The sequence below is a fragment of the Sprattus sprattus genome (genome assembly GCF_963457725.1).
Source record: "Sprattus sprattus genome assembly, chromosome: 2".
Lineage (NCBI taxonomy): Eukaryota > Metazoa > Chordata > Actinopteri > Clupeiformes > Clupeidae > Sprattus > Sprattus sprattus.
In genome coordinates this window covers 46,682,793-46,705,448 of record NC_137921.1, presented here as the reverse complement: position 1 = coordinate 46,705,448, position 22,656 = coordinate 46,682,793, and positions in this window count along the sequence as shown.

Genomic DNA, 22,656 nt, shown 5'->3' with positions numbered 1-22,656 from the left:
GTGCAGTTACACTGCTACACATTCGCTGAAGAAGACTAAGGATTTGTGGTCAGTGTGGAAAATATCCTGAGCTAATGGAAGATTTTGCAGATGCCACCCAAACCTACACAGCTAGAGTCAAACCACGGGCAGTCTTTTGGCTTTCACAACAAAGAAAATTGTCACGACGTGAGGATGACCCTCATAAAGGTGAAGCATTTGTTACAAGAACACGAGCCACGTCAATTCACACACAGACACACACAGGAGTAATCCAGCAACCACAGATACATGAATACACTCCTTGGGAAAAAGCAAAAACGCGCCCAGGAGTGATCCCAATAAAACTGAGTAAACATTAATGCCTTCCAAAACACACAGCGGAATGTGTCCGCAGACAGAGCTGTCTTTGTATTTGCTGTTCGTGATTTCCTGGCGTAATGTTTTTATTTTGCCTGTCGCCGTGAGAAAAAGGGGCTGATGGCCCTGACGCAAAAGCTTGAAACAGGCGTCTGTGTGCCCCTGTGTCTGGCGTTCTTGTTTTCTTTCCCCCTACTCTTTCTGTCTCTTGTGTATCTCTCTTTGTGAGCGAGTCTGTCTTCTCTCCGTTTTCCCTTCTTTTATCACTCTAGTCTCTCTCTCTATGCCTTTCCTCTCTCCCTCACTCATCCTCTGTCTCTTTCAACCTTCCTCTTTCTGTCACACACACCACTTGGTCTCTCTTTCTTCATTCACTTTTTCCCCCCCACCTTTCTCTCTCTTTCCATCTCAGTCTGTCTCACCCACTTTACCCCCTCTCTCTCTCTCTCTCTCTCTCCCTCTCGCCCACTCATCCCCTTCTCAGTGTGACCTGTTTGTAGCCATGCTGGGGGTTGAGTTCCAGCAAGCTGAGAGGTAGTGGCGGAGGCAGAGTGGTGGTGGGGAGCCAGACCAGTGAGTCCATTAACTAATAGAGATTAAAAGGCTGATGCTGGAGAGCAGTGCTCAGATCCAGGCTCCGGCCTCCCTCAGATTACACTTCCAAAGCACACGGCTGATTGATGAGAGCCATCAGGCGCTCTTGGAGTCTCCTCTTTCATTAAGGTGTCCCACTCTCTCTTTCACTCGTTCTTGATCTGTCTGTCTGTCTCTCTCTCTTTCTCTCTGCCTGTCTCTATGAATCCCGACGCAATATATGACATCACGGTAAGACAAATAACATTTGGGGGGGATATGTGAGGGAAAATGGATCTTGTAGAACTCCATTTGTTTATTACTTCCTTCAAACACACACTCCCTCTGTCTGAATCAACTAGTGTTGGATCAGTCAGGGTAGTAGTATTAGAAGTAAACACAGGTAGGACTCCTAATGTCACAAAGTTATGTGTGTGTGTACATGTGTGGCTTAGGTGGTGGTGATGGTGGGGGGTTTGAGAGCTCTGAGAGGAAAGTCATCTTTGGCTCTGGCTCTCTCTGCCCGATGGCTCGTGAAGGCCGGGGAGAGAAGGGGGCCTTTGGTTGAAGACAGAGCCCTCTTTCTCCCCTCTGCTGGTAGAGAGAGCCCCCCTACAGGGAGGAGCTCCCCCTACTCAGCTCCAGCTGTGGCCAGAGGAGCGCAGAGGCCAACCGCAGAACATGGGGAGGCTCATACAGCGCTTCTCTGATACGGGTGGGAGGCACAAGAGGGGCATGGCGGAGGACACACACACACCTTCGGTGGGATGAAGCTTTTTAGGCTGGGCGCCAGTGGAACATGAAAGACAGAGAGACCAGAATAGCCATTTGATCACAGTTCTAAAAGTCCCTGCTATTGATTTCAGGGGGGGTGGGTGTTTATACGTGAACCGGTGTGTGTACTGGTGTTTGTGTGCTTCCGTGTACGTGTGTGTTTGCGGTTGTCTGTATAAAGAGTGTAAGTGCAGGGTGGGTTGGGGCCCTTCGCCCCGGGATAAGGCGCTCTGACAAGGCAATCAGCACGAAACAAATTCAGCAGCCGCGCAGCCTCAGCCCCCTCGTCGCTCAACCTGATGAGCTTTTGAAAAATGGAGAGCGGCCGGAATTGGTTTTGTATGAGGGCCTTCAGATCTGTCTCTTATCAGGATTATTGCCACCTGTCTTCATCGGACACCACAAGTCAGTTTATCTGTCTGCCTTGGCCTCTCTCTGCGCGGGGCTTGAGCTTGTGTGCCCCTGTGAGTCGCAGTACCCCTCTACACTGCTCTCTCTCTTTGAAGTCTCTCAGTCTTCTCACTTCTTTGTCTTTCGTGCCATTTATCATGATCCTTTCATTAATTGCAGTCTTTCCGCCTCTCTGTCCCTCCTATATAATCTTAAGCCTTTATTTCCTCATCTCCTGACTGTCGATCCCTCTTTATTTCTTTCTAGATTTTTCTCTTTTAACACATCTTACTTGTTCTCTCTTTCTCGTCCTCCCTCTGGTCCTGTCTGGCGCTCTCCCACAGAGCCCCTGTGCGCCATACAGCGGGGGTCAGCTGAGTGGCTTTAACCCCAATCTGCTCATCACATTCTTCATGTTTAAATTTTGTCGGGAAAGCTTCATCTGTGTATGAGCGTATGTGTGTGTGTCTGTGAGGGGAAGGGTGCTGGGATGGCAGGTCTTCTAAAGCCCTATTATAAAACCTCATCTGCTCCTGCCTTTTAAATTAATGACAAATAGTGTGCCGCAATCGAGTGAACCTCCATAATCGGATAAGTTACTCAATTCAGATAATGAAAGCTCCGGGAACCTTTGTCTTGGGGACGGTGATATCTCTTGTGATCAATCAAGGAGTAGCCGGAGCACTTTAGATATTCTCTCCCCTCTGATCATTAATATAGCAATAAGAGAGAAACTATTATTTTAAAGCCTCCACAAAAGGATCAATAGAAGTGATCGATAGTCATATTCTATAGTCTAACTGTGTCATGCTCCTCTCACAGAAAGTGTATGAGAGTGTGTGTCTGTGTGTGTGTGTGCGGGAGAGAGAGAAGATATTCAACTTTGCTGCTACAATACACCCATTGTTCACAGAGCCAGGCTTCAAATAGCCCAAGTGAAGGTTGAACCAGAGGGGGTAGCACAGATGAAAGTAATTGGCAAAAGTGACTATCAAGTGGCTTCATGCATACACGACTTTGGCAAGGAGGAGACCTGCTTTGCATCTACACACACAGAAAGAAACACGTTCTCTTTCACACGTATGCACACACACCCTCACAAACACGTGCTTGAGATATATATGACAGCTTTAATTAAAAAAAGAGAGGTGTCCTCAGGGCAAATAGCAGCGGATTGATTAATGAGAGGTTATAAAAAGCATCAGAACTGTCAGTGGAACACATATTGGCCCAAAACAAGGTCTTATTAGTGTTGTTACACAACTCTCAGCTGTGTTGGGACATCAGGGTTATCATTACCGAGAGAGAGAGGCGTAGGGGAAGGCAAAAAAGGGTCAATATACCAGCAAGCATCACGCAAAAGCCCCTCTTCAAACTCTCTCCATCTCTCATAGTCCTCTCCAAATCGCTTCACAGCTCAGGGCATCCAGAGAGGGAAACCAACAGGAACCACAGCGTTTTTTTCCCTTTCTTTTTCTTTCCAGTGGAGAGAGGTGCAAGACGTTTTGTAGCTTAATCAACCACATCACTCTTCTGTTATATTGAGTTTTTTTGAGGACGTTCACTCAAAAGGAGCTTTAAAGGTGGTTATGGCTGAGCCGACCACAGACTGCTTGGGGACATGTGAATTAACCTGTATTGAGTGAAGAAGCCTGTTGTCGCAAGATTTTCTGAAAGTCGGCATGCTGGCCTACTTTGACATACTTGGCAAGATTTTCTGGATTTTGGCAAACCTAGAGCCTGCACCAATGGGGCGTAAGTATGGCTGAAGATGGCGCACTTAGAGCCACCACTAATGGGCCTAAGTATAGCTGAAGAACACGGTTGAATTGGCATTCGAGCGTTGTTGTGAGAAAGAATCCAAGTAATGCTTGGGTGTGTCTTGAGGTGTGTTTGTTGTTGTCTCTGATACTGACATGTGACCTAACCCGTCGGGTATATGGAGGGGGCTGGGTCTGATACCAGACACCACTTGTTTTCTGGAGGTCTTGCTGGTCTAATTCAATGAAACACTGACGAAGGATGGTGTTGACTTGATTACCCCAGTGAAATGCTCACAAAGCTGTTGTTGTTGTTGCTGTTGTTGAGTATTAGTAACAGTATGATGGTTGTAGTGTACCCTGTTATGTTATGATACTTAGGCTAGGTTGCTGGGTATGAATACTTGCATGGAATAGTGAGAGGTTTGTGGGAAGTCCACATTCCATAGCAAAATGAATTTAACACAGTTTCCTGTGTATAACTAAGGAACTGTGTCCTGTGTGAATTGGATTTAACACAACTACAAGGTAAAGTACCTTCTGAGACGCAGTCTGGAGTTGATCTTATGTTTGCTTCGGAGGCACATACTACAGGTATCATCTGTAGAGCTTCAGGCACTCATCAGCTGTGTCTCACTGGAGTATGGCAGGCCTATGGGGTGTTGAGAATGCAAGAGCCATATTAGCCTGGGGTATAACAGGCACAGACAGTTATAGGTTGGATAAGAGGAAAATAACTTTAAATAGTTTAAATTCAAGTTTTTTTTTTTGTGAGGTTCGTAAGTTAATGGGAACAGAGCAATCATCCAAATAAATGTGAACTTTATCCCTCCAAAATATGTAATCCAAAATTGTGGCTTTATGCAAACATTTGCTGGAAGACAAACTCATTTTGAGGAAGGAAAAAAAACCAAATCTAAACAAAACACAATCTTCCCTTGTGTGCGTCTTTGTTTGGCTGAGTGCATCAGACTACCTTATGGCAGTAATTTTGCAAATGATTGGGGCTGATAATTCACTGAGGGATGCAAATTGGAATGATTAACAAAAACACAAATGCATTGGACTGATGAGTGCCTCTCTCTAAATCCCCTCTCTTCCTCTCTCTCACTGGGGCCCTGCTCTACTGAATAGGACATTAAGTGCAAAAGAACAGATGAGAGCGAACTCGATCAATTCCCTATAAATTTCCGTGCCGACTTATATTTGAGTGCGTTTCAAGGGGCACTTTTTATATTACCAAAGCCTTGCTGAGAGTTGCCGCTGTATGTTTGCACTGGTTCGTCTGATTCTTGGCTGTCACCCTTTCTAATGGCAAGTAAAAGCAGGCTGCATCTGGATAAAGCAGCTTGTGTTTTTGCATTTGGGCAACTTACCTCCTTGGGGTAAGGGTATTGAATGGGGTTAGAGATGACTCTAGCTCAAAAAGCTATGAAACCCTTTTTCCTTCATAAAAAGTTGAGACGCAAGAGTAGTCAATGCTTTTGAAGAAGCGCCGTCGGAAAGCGAACACCAAAACAACATCAAATTATCTCTCCAAATACGCCTCGTTCGAGTGAGGCCGGCAATCACATTAATAAATAACAAAGCAAATAATGTTCAGCGCAAATTTCCCTGAAGAATGCGTCTGCCCTTAATCAACTCCTTTTAAGTATGCTTTGATTAAAGCAGAAATGAGTTGTTGTTTCCTCAGGGATGCGTCTTCCAGTGAAGCGTTCTCTTCACTTCATTCTCTTCATTCTCACCCCCCCCCCCCCCTCTCCACCCCCTGTTTTTACCCACACTTCAATCCAGAGTGCTCATGTTGCCGCCCACAGGTATAATCATCCAGAAAATTAATAATCATTTTCCTGGACCACGATAAATCATTCTGCTTTGGACAATTAATAATTGCGGAGAGGAGCAAGATCTATAATTACAATACTTATGATGCATATCGCCAGAATTTAAATCCCGCATTCTCCCAGCTTAATTCATGCACAGGTTGCTGGGCATTAGTGCCCTTTCCGTTTCACTGGAATGTGTTTCAATCAGCAAAATCGCACTTTAAAGCGGTATGCCACTTGATTAATTCTGTCAAAATAAGCTGCGCGACAGAAACGGTGCTGGAAAAGTTTGCAAAGCGGTGAGATAAACACTTTTTTTATTCTGCTAGCCAAGACTCTTCCAGGCTTCCAAAATGAGCATTTAAGTAAGGAAATATTTACATGACTCGCCTCCATTTGTGGCATGTGTGTTCCTAATCAGCTCAACTGTCAGCTGGTCTTGAGCACAAAACCAATTTCTACCCAGCACATACCACAAGGCCAACATCCCATAGATGACACAGATGCAATGGCAGTCTCTGCAGATGTGCCTTGCAGGGTGAGGTGAGGTGATTTGGTGCAGGCATCTCTTTGGCCGGGGCCCTCAGATGGCCCCGGGAGCTGTGGGCCTCGTGGAGGCCGCTGTTGTCTCGGAGTGTGCAGTTGGAAGTGCCACTCAACAAATTAATTTCCATTTTTTGATGGAATTTCGTTAATAGCCTCTTCACCCCCCCAAACCAAGCACATTTGATCTGCTCCCAAAGTGGACCTTTGTCCTTTTTCACAGAGACCTTCTGTTCACACGCAAACACATGGAGGCACACACACACACACACACACACTCTGACAGATACAGACACACAAATTAAAACATCTCATTACTTTTGTTGTGAAGAACACTCATCACAATCCAATCCTCCCAGGAAAGTGATAAAGCTCATGAGAGAGACAGAGAGAGAGAGAGAGAGAGAGAGAGAGAGAGAGAGAGAGAGAGACAGAGAGAGAGAGAGAGACAGAGAGAGAGAGAGAGAGACAGAGAGAGAGAGAGACAGAGAGAGAGAGAGAGAGAGAGAGAGAGAGAGAGAAGCACCTCATCTTGTGCAAAACTCCTAGGTAAAGCAGCCTTTACCCAAGAGGTCAATGAGAAGAACGGCCTAAACACATACACACACACACACACACACACACACACACACACACACACACACACACACACACACACACACACACACACACACACACACACACTCGAGAGGAGACCCCTTACTGTGAGTGGAAATCAATTCAATTCAAAATAGCATGATAATCTCAAGCTTAACAGACTCATTTTCTCCCTAATAATAAGGCCGAATAAGGCTCTTTGCATAGGTTCTCAGGAGTCTGCCGCCATTCATCCATCGCCACTCTATAGGCTGATTATTCAATTGTTCTCCAATCCCCTTTTCCCGTGATTGCAGCCTTTTCTCTTTTTGATTGCTGATATGCCCGTCTGAAAAGATTCCATGATTTATAGGGAATGAACGCTGCATGAAAATGTGTGTCAAACTACCTCCATGGTTGCAAAAGAAATTTAGATGTGGAGGTTGGGCAATTATGATTGTTCGAGAACAATGCAATTCATTACACCTCAATGAGACCCATTGTGTTCATGGTTAGGACTACTTAATTTAACAAGCTTTTCAAAACAGTTTTTTTTATTTCTATGAAAGGTTGACAATTCACTGGTAGTGATTGCTAAATTTGCTGACTATGTCAATGTCAAAATGACAATTGGCAGAATTTCACGTCTTCTTCAAGTATTGTAAGAACTCAAACAAACAAGTGATGGAGTTAAACGTGTGCTTTAGCCTCATTGTATGTATGCACTGCTACTTTGAGCAATTTCTGTGCAATTGTAGGCCAAATATTTGCATACAACACAACCATGGCTACAATAGTTTAGGAGCACACCTAAAGACAAAGAAGAAATATGAATAATTTGTAAACTGCTGTAAATAACAATACAAAAATTAAGCCTAAAAAGCATGTATTTGTAATCTGAGAATTACCTTAAATACTCTATATCAGTGAAACACAGATACGCCACAACCTATGGTGTGCAAGTCAGGCTTATAAATAAACAAGTATAGCTTGGAGAGAGAGAGAGAGTGAGTGAGAAAGAGAGAGCGAGAGAGAAAGAGAGAGAGAGAGACAGAGAGAAAGAGAGAAAGTGTGAGGGAGTGAGTCAGTGTACGCAACACAGAGCCATTGCCAATCCAAGTTGTATTGTAGCAGACTGGCCAGTAAGCTTAACTCGTCATGCATTTATTTCCATCTGTGTCTTTGAAAGAAGAGAAAGGTGTAGACAGACTATGGTGGGAGGAAAAGGAAGGATATGTCTTTTTACTCAGAGATAGCATGTTGCTTTTTGCAAGGGCCTGGCTTGTTTTAACGATTACAGCAAGATTCTGACAAGGCTGGTTCTGTGAACAGGCCATAGGAGTGGAGGAGAGGGGGGTGCTGAGCGGAGGAGATGGAGACTATCAGAACAGCTCGTCATTAGATCTCCCTCCGCTGGATGAAATTAATCAGCGGAGGGAACCGCGGGAGGACGGGGGAATGTGTATTTAAGTCCGGGACATCAAACGCAACCGCCGTCTGAAAAGCTCTGGCCTTTGTAGAGCTTGTTTGCACTCCTCCAGCCATTCAAAATGTCAAACGTATTTACTCCAACATCAAGAGCATTGCGGCCTTCCTCTTCTATTTGTCAACACTGGTAGCCACTGAAACGTGACTTGGGAAGAAGGAGAGGGGGGAAAAAAAACGTTAAAAGGAGGAATTCCAGATTAAAAAATAAATAAAAATGCAAGCCTACTCTGAGGAAGAAACCATGCCGACCACTTCAATGCTGTTGAATTTGGTCGCAGTGGGCAAATGAGAATGCTTAAAGTGCTAGGAACACACCATTCGGAGTCACAGGCACAGAATGGTGGTCGCTGTGTGTGCCGGCTCTTTCCCCGGCTCCCCTGGGTCTCGGTGGGCCCTTTCTGCTTTGTTGTTCTTGTCTGAAGACCATTCTATTTCACCCCGTCTCTCAAAGCTACCCAGAAAAAAAAAACACTCAAGTGATGGGGCACATTTAGGTCAAATAAAATCAATTCATGACTTCTCTCTAATGAAACTTTTTTTTTTTTTTTTTTTAATTTCAGCAGCTGCGGAAATAGCCAATTATTTCTTCTCACTTGCTCTTCCAAAGTCTGATGGGTGTAACAGATTGAGGTGTGTAAAAGTCTGTGTGTGTGTGTGAAAGAAAGGGAGAAAGAGAGAAACACTGTTAGATAGTGTGTGTGTGTGTGTGTGTGTGTGTGTGTGTGTGTGTGTGTGTGTGTGTGTGTGTGCGTGTTTGTGTGTGTGTGTCAGCAGGAGGTCAGGGCAGGGCAGGGGGGTGAGTTGGCACTTCATTTTCTGATTAACTATCTGCAAGCCGATGGTCACCACTGCAAACAGGTGATGGCTGCTAATGAAAAGAAAACAACTCCCCCTCCCATCCTCAGGCTGCTCCTGCAGGACTCCTAATGCCCCTGTCTCTTCGAGGCTAGGGCTAGCCACTCATGCCTATTAAGGCTCAGCTTTCCTGGAGTGTCTAAAGATTTCATTAAGCACTCACCAGGAAGCCCCACTCACAGAGGAGGCCAGGGGACCACGCAAACACACAATTTCACAGCTAGCTCTTACAGGGGCTACTGTAATTCTGTGTGCTGTACAACATTAGTTACATTTGCGGTTTACAGAAAAAGCATAGCTCTGTGCACCTTTGTACCTGTGAGTCACTTGTCCGACTTACAGTGTCTCTGGTGTTCCTAAACAAGGCATTTGAATGTTCAGTAGCATACATACACCCATTCAATTGTCAGGACATGACAAACACATCTTGTGTCTGTGTCCCGTGCCAACACAGGCCTCGGGGGCCATCCCTTATGGGGCTCGGAGGTTGTCTTTCCTATGTTTCCTGTCGAACACCAGGGGTGGAGGTGTTGGCAGGCGTCCACGAGAATGGAGGGGAAGCAGTGGCCTGAGCCTGGCAGAAGGACAGCCTGACGTGGAGGGGATGGAGAGAGCAGGCTGGTCGAACACTACTGGCCATATGGTCCAGCATATGTGGGGCTAACCACAGGATGGGGCAGCAGAACACTTCAGGAGGGAGAGGAAGGGTAGGAGGGGGTAAAGAGGAAAGAGCTGGGAGTGGGAGAAACAGACTGACAGAGAGAGAACGAGAGAAAGCAGGACAGAGACAGACACAAGGTTCGTATGAGGAGAAGTGAGGGGGGGGGGGGGGGGGGAGTAAGAAAGAGGCAAGGTAATACATGATGGTCATTGGCAGAAGGACAGACTTGAGGAGGAGACGAGGCAGGAAATTAATTTTGTGAAAGAGAACAGGAATGCAGAAGGAAAGACAGATGACACAGAAACATGTCAGAGAGGGAGGAAGAGAGACACACAGGAAGGACACACATGTACTTAAACCCCCCAGCCTGTCACCAGTCGCCTCGATCTTCGGCCACGAGCCCCTGCACTCTGAAGGCTGACTGACGCACTCCAGGGCCGGTGATTTATTCGTCCAAGCCGCCGTTGCGAGCCTGTCGGAGTTTGTCACGTTAGGATCCTAATTAAAACTGTTAATCACAGATTCCTGTTTGTTCAGCACAGCGTGTGAAATGAAAAATGCGATCAAATTATTCACTAATGCTCGTTCTCAGACAGGTAAGCTTGCATACCCCCAAGCGTCAATACGCGCAGCAAACTCCGCAAAAAGTTTCTCCCCGACCAAGCTTATGAACACCTCGAGGCCTTGTCTTTTTACATTAATCCCCCTCCAACTGCACACACACACACACACACACACTCTGGCACACACTCTCTGGCACACACACATCTGTAATGTTAAATGACTTCCCACCAAGTATTTTAATTTTCTGCATTTAATTTAAAAGATAATCTAACTGCTTTATCTTTATTTAACAGCTCCCTGCCACAAGTTTTACTTCCTCACACAGAATACTGAGAAGATCCGAGTCATAAGGTTTGCCATCATGACTATACCTGCTTATGGCTTAGACTGATTTACGGATGAAGAAAAGAAACAAACTAAATATACAGATTTCACAAGCCATTCCGGGCCTTTTAAAATCCAATCCAAGTCATCAGAGATGCAAGGATGTCAATATGATCAAATGGATTTCTGCGTTGATTACTTTCACGATTCATAGAGGGCCCTCTCCTCTGTTTATTTAGAAGAAGACATTTACAATCCTGAGGCAGTGTTTTCAGGAAAAGCTTCCTGCTCTGCCATTTGTTTGTCTGTTTGTACGTTTGTTTGTTGTTGTTGTCTCTGCCTTTAAGCTAACAAGAGGTGCTTGTACACTGAGTACACTCAACATCAGCTCATAACCCTGTCACACACACAAGAAAGAGAGAAAGGCTGAAAGAAAAAGAAGGGGGAAGAGAGAAAGAGAATATGTATAGAGGAAGACAAAGACTCTGAGAGGAACGACACGGAGATCAAGAGAGAGAGAGAGAGAGGGGCAGGAGAACACAAATGCTTTTGTGCCGCCTGCTGTGAAGACCCTATTAAACACTAGGAGAGAACCAGCGGGCAGTCGATCTACAGATCGCTGCAGGCCCCTTTGATGTAGCTGTCAGATAACTCAGCTCCAGAGGAAAATGATGGAAAATCATAAAGAAGTTTGACTGGACAAGCGCCATATCCCCCCTTTGAAAAGGGGTGATGGAAGCCTTTCCTTTCTGATGAGGGAGAAGGGTTGGCATTTCTGCCGCTGCTTCTCACATGATTGCTGCGTGTCCTTTTGTCCCACCTGTGGACAAAAAAAAAATTCTCCCCCCCCCCCCATTTTGTACTTCAAATACTCCTTCAAACAGCCTCTATGACGCAGTCCAATTCACATCCACATTACTGCTCCTCTGCTTATCTCTAAATCCCAATATCATGTCCTTTTCAAATTTCCCCTCAAATGGCACACTGCTTGGAAGTATCACAGACACGAGTCACAATAGTGACACCTCTCCCTCGATGTCCTTCTCTCTTTTTCTCTGTTCTCCATCAGTTCATTCTCCTTCCATTAAGGCAGCACACCAATTTCGATCCAGTCCTCTGCTACGAGCAACCCCAAAACAGCCGAGGCTTAAGCCTTAAACCGCACCAGTGAGAGGAGACTCTAAGCCTCCTGCCTCCTGAATGAATTACACAATAGGTTAGTGGTTCCTTCTGTGTTTATCTCAGCATCCACACCACCCAGGAGAGTCTGCCTGCCTTTTTAAAATGACAAGAGACAACGTGACTACTTACAGACTGGTTTATCTGAGGCAATACTGACTATGGGACAGGGTACATTTATCTCACACAAATATCAGACACTCACCGCTAACCAGTGAGCCATGGATGGTATCGGGTCGAAATTGCACTTCCAATGTCAAGATTTCTCCCTCTTTCTATCTTTTTTTTCTTTCTCTCTGTCTCCTTCAGTCAGACAGATACTGTGTAAATAAAGTCAAGGTCCTGTCCAAACAGCTGTTGTGAAATAAATGATATGGTAATTCATCAGCTTACCAATGGAATTGAAAATAACCTGGTTTGGAGTTTGAAGAGGTGTTTGTGTGTTTATATGTGTGTGCATGCGTAGGGGGTGTCCATATAGGTAAGACCACATCTCATTTGTCTGGCTAATTAGTCCTAGGATGGGCCCAAAGTTTCACCCTGCATTGTTGCTAATGAGCAAACGAACACTACCTTCCCACCGCAGCCAATTCATCATAATGTGCCCCTATGCCAGTGCCAAATCCCAGCTATTTGGAGCAGACCTTTCAGCAGGGAGGTAATTGCTGGTTCTCCACCTCTCGCACTCATGGTCATCTCAACCTCACAGAAAGGGTGCAAGAATAGGCCGAAAAGCAATGACAAGGTCACTCTTGAGTGAATGTCAGGGAATTCAGCTAGAGTTAGACGGGCAGGCACACATAAGGTTTTCCTCTGATACTTCAGAATCCAACATGCTGGTGACCTAAGCTTTCAACCCACGATACAATGCATTGGACTTTTGACATGCAGATACAAGGCCTTTGGATGTTGATGCCATGACCTGGAGGTTAGAGAAGGTGTGCTTGGCAAAAAAGCAGGAAAGTGGTCAAGCACCCACTCTGACCCACAAAGAGACAGACTGATGGATGTGAGCCATTTGTGCCTCCAGCTGTCTTGTTAGGGTGCCTCACTTTTGACATTTAGCTGGAGTCAGACAAAGGTTTGTTACATAACATCACTGAAAGAGCCACTAATGAAGCAACATAATGTAGGAGGCTGCCCCTAATTTAAGCTGGTCTGCGAAGCCTTTAAACAGAAGGAAACCAATCTAATAATAATGGAGTGACAAGGAATGCGGGGACCCAGCAGTCTGGACGCAGGTGAACTACATGTAGATGAAGTACGTATGTGATGGTATTGAAAGAAAAAATGTTTCTCAAAGGATATTTCTCAATTTGTTTACAAACTCCCCTGATGTGCAATGTGCAATTGAGATTATGCTTGTGTATGTACAGTGTATATACAGCCGTGGAAAAAATTAAGAGACCACTTCAAAATTATCAGTTTCTCTGGTTTTACTATTTATTGGTATGTGTTAAAGTAAAATGTACATTTTTGTTTTATTCTATAACCTACTGGCAACATTCCTACCAAATTTCAAATAAAAATATTGTCATTAAGATCATTTATTTGCAGAAAAATGACAATGGGTCAAAATAGCAAAAAAGATGCAGTGTCTTCAGATCTCGAATAATGCAAAGAAAACAAGCTCATATTCATTTTTAAACTACACAATACTAATGCTTTAACTTAGGAAGAGTTCAGAAATCAATATTTGGTGGAATAACCTTGATTTAAAATCACAACTTTCATGTGTCTTGGCATGCTCTCCACCAGTCTTTCACATTGCCGTTGGGTGACTTTATGCTACTCCTGGCGCAAGAATTCAAGCAGCTCGGCTTCTTTTCATGGCTTGTGACCATCCATCTTCCTCTTGATCACATTTCAGAGTTTTTTTTATGGGATTCAGGTCTCGAAATTGGGCTGGCCATGACAGGGTCCTGATCTGGTGATACTCCATCCACACCTTTACTGGCCTGGCTGTGTGGCATGGAGCATTGCCCTGCTGGAAAAAACACTTCTCAGAGTTGGGGAACATTGTCAGAGCAAAAGGAAGCAAGTTTTTCTTCCGGGACAACGTTGTACTTTGCCTGGCTGAGGTTTGTAAAAGACCATAAGGATTGAACCAAAGCGGACTGGAGGGTCTCCTAGTTCGTCTTCTCTGATGAGTCCAATTTCACAGTAGGTGCAAGACTCTGTGGCTTGTAGGCCTCTCCAGGTCTCCGTCTAACCATCAGATGACCATGTGTTGGGCAAAGCTGAAAATTGGACTCATCAGAGAAGACGAACTAGGAGAACGCTACCAAACACCAGAGCAAAACAACTTACCAAACTTAGAGAGGTAGAACGTTTTCCTATCTAAAGATCACAAGGGGGGAAGAAACTTTCATGATCTCAGCACGAGACGGAATAAAACCATAATGCTTAGCCTCTTTCTTGGCCTCTTGCGCAGCCAGGAAGATTGATTTGTTCTGGTTTTTGGGCCCTAGACATAGAGAGGTCTGTGAACACTTGCCACAGGTCACCTCTCATTTCCTGAAAGCAGCTCCACATTGTGAAAAGAAATAAATTGTACCACACAAATCCAATAATATGCCTGAATAATAAATACGACTAATATAGCATTCAGAAATTAAGATTTGAACATATTGAGTATATTAAGGTAGGAGCACGGTTTGCTATTTAATTAAAATATGCACGGAACCAGACAACCTCTGACTGCAATTTAGGTGGTAGAGGCAGCGCCCTGTAAGTGGATTGCACTTGAAGTCAATTAATTTAGATTGATGGAGGGAAACCAAACCTGCGTACTTGAGTTATTTGTGCAATTCAGAGATGTAATTTGTTTACCGTCATAGGACAGAAGGAGACATGCTTTTTTCTCTCTGTTATGTTGGTTACATACAAGAGCATTTATGGGGGCCATGGTGTGTCACACATCTAAACAAAAACAAGAAGGTCAAACATGTACCAAATACTGTAGGTCGGGCCGGGTTTTGTGGATAAAAGCTTGTGCTGTTAAAAGACCAGGGGTATATACAGTACATGGCAAGATTCCTAGCTAGGCTTTTGTGGGGTGTATCAACAGCTCTGTGCATAAACCTGTGAGTGTCTCTGCAGTTGCTTTAGGTTAAAGTCTACATGATCCAACAGTGACATATATTTATAAAGGTTAAACCTTTGAACCAACACGGCAAAGCAACATGATGCCCATCTACGAGGAGCCTCGGGCTAACCTACCTCCCACACACACTAACACAGGCAGCTGCACACACACACACACACAAGCACGACGCACACACATACACACACACACACACACACGCACCATCCAGACACTGGAGTTTAGCGTGGCTGACCTTTAATTTCTCTCAAACTGCATTCAGCTGCATGGAGCAGTGGCTTTGTGGTGCACAGAAGGCTGGCCCAACCCACCCCATGATACTGCCGCCTGATTGTTGCTGCTACAGACTGGGGCATTATCTCCTCTCACTGCAGCTTTTTAATGACTTCCAATTGAGGGCGAGAGAGACTGAGAGAGAGAGAGAGAGAGAGTGAGAGAGAAAAAGAGAGAGAGAGAGAGAGAGAGAGTGTGTAAGAGAGGCCCTTCTCAGCCGATAGGGCCTTTCGAATAGCATGAGACGCGAGGTTATCGGTGCACTACACTCTGGCTGTAACTTGCAATTAACTCGCCTCCTCCATTTTCATTACACAATTATTCATTAATGTCAATTTAATTTTATGCATTGTTCTACATGACCGAAGGCTGATTACCAGGCCCCTGCTCTCCAATATCCTGAGTTAACTAGTGCCAGGCTCACTCGTAGGCTCGCTAATTGCAATTTAGCCCCAGACAGCACCTCCCTTGCACCGTCCGGGCCCTTAATGGAGCAACTGATTTCCAGACAGGTAACGATTGGAAAGACAAAGAGCCTCTCCAGCAGAATGAAAAACAAACGCCCGGCCCCGCTAAGCTGTTTTCTTTGCGATAGCATGCGGGTGCGAAAGTCCCTTTGTGTTAATACAGGCGGAGGGATAAGTGGCAATATGTTTGGTGTTTCTATTCACTTCATATCCCATTTGTCTGCACATTTCTCTTCACCCACGTAGTAATAATAATAATAACTGGAAGAATCTGTCCCGACTTGACGCCGTAGTAACCTAGCCTGACGCGTTATTATGGTAATGGGATAGATATTCGAAACGTTTTCATCCCCTCGAAAAACCTGCCGCAATGGTGATAATACCGGCAACAAACAAAGGTGGATGTTAAGGGGGAGAAAGTGTTTGGGTTTAATTACATAGCTGTGAGAGGTGTGAAAATGGAAAAATTCAACCTAACCGAACGCAGACAGATTCTTGCAAATAAATAAATAAATAACGAGATGGAGTGGGAGGTAGGATGGCACAATCGCACAGACGTGACAGTAACCTACTCATCCCGTGGATGAATGGAACAGCAGTGCTCTTGGACACTGCATAGCACAAAAGTTTATTTCAATCCGTTTCACACAACTGTGAAATGAGCATGCAGTAGTTTGTCTCACACAGTAATCACAGTCTGGGTAAATACCCCTTAAGAATAACTATTTGCGGGCAATCTCATTCTTCTGTTTTACCATTAGCAGGGCAATTTATATAATGAGGCCCTATGTGAACTTTGAGTGTTGCAGTTTTAATTGCTGTGCGTGCCTGTTGTGTTTGTGTGTGTGTGTGTGTGTGTGTGTGTGTGTATGTGTGTGTGTGTACACGCCGGAAGTATTTACATAATCATATTGAATTCAGATTTATAATTAAGCTGAGTGGCCAGCTGTACAACCTTGTGGATAGAGCGATGCATAACGGTGGTAAATAACAGTGTATTAGAATGTCGCTTGATGAAAAATAGATCAAACGATCCAAATGCTTTTGTGTCCTCATGTTTCGCTGGCATTGTGACAATTCCCCTCCCTTCTCCCTCTGTCTCTCCTTCTTTCTCTTTGTCTCTTATTCTCATTTTCTCTCTCTAACCTTCCAGCAGTCTGCCTATCTGTCGCCCCCCCCCCCCTCCACACACACACTTTTCTTTGATTTATCTGCCTAATTCGGAAGGAGTGATTGTGGCAGGCGACGTAAACAATCTCTCTCTTTGTCACTTCATACAAACATGGGCCTTCACCTGCTGCAACCAACAGGAGGAGTAGGGAATCAAACCTGCTCTCCTTTTCTCAGGTGTGCGGCAGGCCCCAAAGTAAACCTTATCAGTTCTGGAGAGGCACATCCCTCCAAGCGTCTATTCCCTCCCCCCTTCTCAAAAAAAGGCTGTCATTAACCTTTCACTTGCATCCAGCTGACGGCAATCAGGTGCTGCCATCGCAGGCTTTATTTAAGCATTAGAACAACTGCCATGAATTTTCTCCTCATATCCCCTCCAGGTTCCACACCGTAACCCTCTCTCTCTCTCCCTCTATTTGGAGGGAAGAAAGGAGGGGCGTGTCGTATCTCCCCATGATAATGAAATCGCCCTGTTTTGCTGTTCTGAAGCAGGAAATCGTTTCACACCGAAAGTGTCGCACCAAGTTAGGGAGCGGCCTCATATGGAAGTGTGCAAAAAAGACTGAGGAGAGATAACAGGATCAGGTCGAACGGTGTTCAGCAACACACCTGGTAGGCAAAGGGGGTTGCATGATTAAAGCGTGTAAATTTGAACGGACCCCAGGGGCCAAATGGACCTCGCCTTTCATGCATTAAGATCCACATCAAAGTGGATCTCGGGCAAGTATCCTCAAGGCGAACATGTTCAAAGCACAGGCCCCCTTTTCTTTTTGAATTCCATTTTATGCTTGTTGTCCATATTATGTACCTTGACTAAGGCAGGCGTGATTCACCTGCAAGAAAGAGGATGGCTTAAAGAGGTATATCTGACACCAAATGAGGACACCTACGAGAAGCAGAGAGAGAATGAGAGAAATAAAAGAGGAAGAAGAAACAGAGGTCTGATTCATTTGCCCCCCCCTCCTTTGTTGTTCAGCCACTGAAAATGATTTTCTTTCTCTCCATTTTTTCCCCCCTTTTTCCGAGGACCTTTTGTAAGCAGCAGGGCAGTAATTATTGACCATTTTCAGAGGAAGCATAATGAAGGCCTCAAAAAGAAAATTAGATAATAAGCATCAAATATGAAAAGAAGGAAAAGAGAGTGCGAGCTAGAATCTTAATTTAGAAAAGAAAGAGATTTGATTAGCATGACCAAAGGTTTACAACATCTTGTTTGAATATAATAGATAGTAATTACTTTCATATTGAATCGAGTTCACTTCAGAGCAAATTATTCAAATGAGAAGATGAAATGTATCTGGATTAAAATGAATATGACAGTTGTGTGCTTTCAACTTTTTTTCCTTTTTTCCTTCCTCAGCGTGACTAAATACAACTCATTTGCAGTGCACATAATAATGTGCTGACTGCCTTCATGGTTTAACTCCCAACTCAGCGTGCTTAAAAGGGAAGCAGGACAACATAATATTGATCCCTTTGTTATTGACTCAGGAAAGAGCTTTGTTTGTTCTAATGAGAACTCAACAGATATCCAAATTTCTACGGCAGAAAACACAGAGGAGAGAAAAACCAAGACAATGCGGCTGAACAAAAACACTGAGCAACAATACATCTCAGAAAACACACACAACAAAAAAAGTAAGTTTGAGAAGAATCTGGCTGAAGCCTTCTTAGTAAACGTAGCAAATGGAAGAGTGTGAACAGTTAACTAGTGACTCTGTCACTACTTGAATGTGCGCTTGGATTTAAACTTTTCCGTTCTCTCCCCATCACAGCTATGGACACTTGGGGCCCTATCTTGCCGATCAGAAACGCAAGTAGGACGGCGCCAAGCGCAAGTAGCTGTGTGGGCGGCTCTATGGCGCAGTTGCTATTTTAACGGCGGAAAAAACACACTTGCGTCCAGCGCAAGTGTCAAAAGGGTTGGTCCAAAGGAGGTTACTCAGCCATAGGTGTGGTTTGGGCGTAATATGCAATAAACCAATCGGAGCGTCATTTCACATTCCCTTTAAGAGCGAGAAGCGCATAGTCCATAGCGGCTTGTTATTTTGATGGCGGAATTACCTGGTGGAAGACCGGAGAAGTTCACAGCCGAGGAGACCGACGTGAGATTTACACCAATTTTTTGGCAAGCCATATATAATTACAAGGAAAATAAAGTATTTACCACTTGAGGAAATGATTGTGAAATCCATATCCAAGATATTTTAAAAATAAGCATACATGTAGCCTACACATTGACCCAAATGATTCAGGTTAATTGAAGCTGCGTGACATTTGATTTATTGTATGGCTTTGTAGAAAGCCGGGAGATAGATATATATGGGGATGCGAGAAACCCTCCAAAAGTAAGCAAAGTCAAGCAAGCATGTCAAGATATTGCCGTGATTGTTTCTGCAACGGGGCACCCGAAAACGTTGCCGAAAACGCTATAATGACGTCCGGAGACGTGGGACATCCAAGCTGGAAGGTAACACACGTTCTCGTGCCTTCACGGGAGGTGGATCTGCCTCGACCCAGGATCTGACGGCAGCAGAGGACATCGCCACGTCTACCCTCAGGCCTGAGGGCGTGCAGGGATTTGGGGGCATGGAAATCGGCACCCAAGCCAGTGCACCAGCTGACCAAACCCAAGGTACATAAATAAAGTCCACATACACAGAGATGAGTTTACAAGATTTATAATAATACTGGCATTAAATAAATGCAACAAAGCCATACAATAAATCAAATGTCACGCAGCTTCAATTAACCTGAATCATTTGGGTCAATTGTGTACGCTAGATGTATGCCTAGTTTTTAAATGTCTTGGATACGGATATCACAATGATTTCCTCATGTGGTAAATACTTTATTTTCCTTGTAATTATATATGGCTTGCCAAACAATTGGTGTAAATCTCTCGAAGACGACAGAAGTAAAGTGTAGCCTACAGGTCCTATACTGTGCGGGCAAGCACATGCGCCCTTAAAATAGCGTTCTGAATACGCGTTACAGACTTTAGACATTGCGCCTCACATTAGACCAGCTTTTTTTTGGTCAATGGCGCACGGCGCACGGCGTTGTTTTGAAAACTGCAAAATACCACTTGCGCCAGAGAAACGCCTTCTCTGTTCCGCCCCCGCCCATGTCGGCGCAAGTTCATTTCGAAGCGGACCTCTGGAGGGAAAATCGCGCTGTGCGCCGGGTGCAAGATAGGAATGATACTTGCGTCGGTGACAATGCCACTTGCGCTGGGTGCAAGATAGGGCCCTTGGCCTCTGTTTAAATCTCAGGCCCACGGTGCTGTGTTACGCTAATTTAAATACAAAGATAGAGGAGTGCCGGCCTAAGGCTTAGGGTTGCGCTGGAAAGGTATTTGGTAGGGAAACTTTGTAGGTACCTCCACATTTCCACAGATATTCTGCTTGGTGAAAGCCGCCTGTTGTAATCCCTTATTCCACCTTTCATATTTCCATAAATTACCAAAACAATAAGCACTAGTTATCAGTGTCATGAATCTTCAGGCTTTCTAATTGACTTGCACGGGGGCTTCCATGAATAATGAATTAAATAGGTATTGAATTGATGAATATTCACAATGCTAAGATTGTTCAAAGCCGTTGCATTTATAAGATCATTTCAGGTCAGGGAGGGACAGAAGAGAGAGAGATACTTCATAGATATTTATTTGACTTTAATAAAGTATTTTACAAAAAGTGCGGCAAAAGAATCTTTAGTGCTCACATCCTTTTATACATAGTCTAGAAATGACATCCTTCAACTTAGACCAAACAAAAGCAGTAATAGAGACACCGATCAAAAGGCCTGAATGCACATACAGAATGAAATCATGCACACCGATGTAAAAGGCAAGAATAGGAAGAAGATATGACATGATAATATATGAAAGCTATGTTTTTTTTCCAGGGTTAAAAGTTTAAATGGTTTAATTGTTTATGTCTGACCTCAATTTGTATTTCCCAACTAGACAACTCAGTTGAATGTGCAGACGAAAATCTAAGTGGGTCTGCACTCTGGACATTGTGCATTAATTTTCAATTTAAATTCCATGTGAAATGCAGGTGCTGTACACATCAGTGCACGCCTTAGGCTTGCCCTTAGGACATCTATACAATGGCCTAATACAATTTGTGAAAAAATAAGATGGCACTTTGTTTTACTTCGTCTGACTTAGTAGGTTGCAAATAGAGTTGCTGAAGTTGCTGTTATGCTTCATCACCAGACATCATAAAACTTTGCCATGAAACCCATTGTAACGTAGAATTTCAAACCTCTATTGAGCCCAGTTGAGTTCTTTTTATTTAGTTTCTGTGTGGTTACACTTTCAAGCCATTACTGGAGCAATTAAGACAACTTGACACCAGGAGTTAGCTTCCCCTGCAGTAGCCATCAATGGTCTTGGCCCAAGGTTGAAGGACATCTGAGTAAGAGAGTCTCTGATCCTGTATCTAAGCTCATATTTGAATGAGTATCTACGCTATTGTTTATACAGATGTAAAAAAAAACACCCTCTCTGAAACAAATGTGAAAGAGAAAGTCCATTAATTCATTAGGCTATGCCTTCATCTGCACGCACTCCCCCACCCTCCAAAACAACAACTTTGAAAATTGCAATCTCCGCCACACCTGTTGCAAATTAAGGCACGCTGAGCCCATCAATCACATCGCATTGATAAGTGTCAGCGGTGCCCGGCGAAGCGGGAGTGTGTCACAACGTCCCCGGTTAATTCATGCGTTCCTCCATGTCTGTCCTAATGTGTGCTCATTTAAAAAGCCTGTTGTCGCAAACATTCGCAGCCCACAAACACAATGTTTAATCAGAGCCAGGGTGGGCTGGTAATAACACATAATCACGGAAAACATTACGGTCTGGGTTTGGGCTGGCAGCAACGATACCCTGCACTAAAGAGACAGCGGCCTTTTGAGTAAGTCACATTTCCAAAAGTCAAATATTTCGCTGTCACTATTATGATTTTTTTGACCCACTTTTTGAACTGAACCACTGCAGATGTACAAGTCTGCACAAGTTTGAGATCTGTTTAATGAGTTCACATTTCAATAAAGATGATTGCGATCTTAGTAATTCTTTGCAGAGCCGATGCTATCAAAGAGCAGACATCAATAAGAGCATTTGCCGGCCGCGGCTCTCTCTAAAAATGTCACAGCCTTCATGGCCTGACCATACCATATATTTATACCAGTGCCCTAACAATACCAGCGGAAGGAAAAAAACACACATTTCTCGAAGAGCAATTTGGATAATTATGTTAGGCAATGACCTTGTTAAAAATAATTAGATTTCCATCTCAGAAAATGTTCTTGGGCAAAGAAGCTGTAAAGCGTCCCTACTGTCAGTGTCGCTGTCTGTTACTCTACGAGAAAGAGGGGGAGAGAGAGGTTGAGGGGAAGAGGGCACAGAGAAGACTCATAAAAGTGACTCGCTCCAAGCAAAGGCTTTCGTCTCATTCCACGGCCTGATTCCCCTTCACCAACTGTCTTTGAGCTTAATTCTAGTTGACGAGAATAAATCATTCCTCCATTTTTGGAGCCTGAAAGATTAAAATGGCAGAGAAGACACAAGGGGAGGGGGAGGTGGAGGGGAGTAAAGACATGTGCATTTGTACTGGAAGAATAAAAGCCACTGGTTTTGCTGCATGTGTGTGTGGTTGTGTGTGTGTGTGTGTGTGAGAGAGAGAGAGACAGATAGAGCGAGAATACTAACTTCCCAAATCATCATTAACTCAGAACTGTCCCCTGCTTGAGGAGATCCACGGCGCTTGAATGC